Genomic DNA, 799 nt, shown 5'->3' with positions numbered 1-799 from the left:
GGCGCGCAGAGCTTCCCCCTCGGCCCCTTTTCCCGCCCGTCGCCATTTTGTTTCGGTGCCCCGAAAAGGGGGGAACGGAGGGAGAAGGAAGGTGGCTTAGGGAAAGTGAGTGGAAAATGTTAAAAATTTATATTAAATATAACGAGTTTATCAAACGTATCAAATGTGTTTAGTTTTCCATCGGGAGCGGGCGCGGAAGAGGCGCTGAAAGGGCGACAGCGACGTATTTCCCTGAGGAAATACACGCGCGCCTCCCCGCGGCTCCTCACTTCCCTCACAGATTTAATAATAAAATTTTACCACGCTCTCGTCACTCTTCCCTTTTACATATCAACATATTTAATACTTTTAATACGTTTCTCGAAATATACTCACTTTGGGCATAAACTTATGAAATTATCGAGGACGGATCTGCAGGATTAGCGCTACGAAGATGCCGCCATTTTGCTGCGCCCCGCCAGGTATGTAGGGGGAGCGAGACACCTATGTGGTTACGGCGTATCAGCGGACCTTTGTAAAAACTTCCGACATAATCGCGACGGAAACTGAAGCACTAAAATTGATATTAAGGCAAGGTTGTCTGTTTTTCACCACGGGAAAGTCCCCTGGAAGGGGGTGCACCGTTCCCGGAGGCACTGCAATACCGGGACGATGCGCGGAGCGGAGGGAGCAAGCTCCGGGTCCAACTCCCGCGCCCAAAAATCCGTTTAATATAAAGTCCTCTCATCGAGGACGTATCAGATATTAAACTGATAAGAACAGATACTACACTTGATCTTAGCCAAAAGGCCGAGAAGCG

General features: G+C 48.9%; 1 non-coding gene across 1 annotated transcript; it reads right to left on the bottom strand.

Moving 5' to 3' along the window:
• Nucleotides 1-610: 610 nt before the first annotated feature.
• LOC114073095 lies at nucleotides 611-799 on the bottom strand. Its single transcript, XR_003574282.1, has one exon. It is a non-coding gene; the product is annotated as a U2 spliceosomal RNA (small nuclear RNA).

This window comes from Empidonax traillii, unplaced genomic scaffold (genome assembly GCF_003031625.1).
Source record: "Empidonax traillii isolate 1590-97213 ecotype Southwest subspecies unplaced genomic scaffold, ASM303162v1 scaffold5301:size8645, whole genome shotgun sequence".
NCBI lineage: Eukaryota > Metazoa > Chordata > Aves > Passeriformes > Tyrannidae > Empidonax > Empidonax traillii.
The sequence above is the reverse complement of the archived record's forward strand: the minus strand, read 5'-3'. Positions and strand labels throughout refer to the sequence as shown.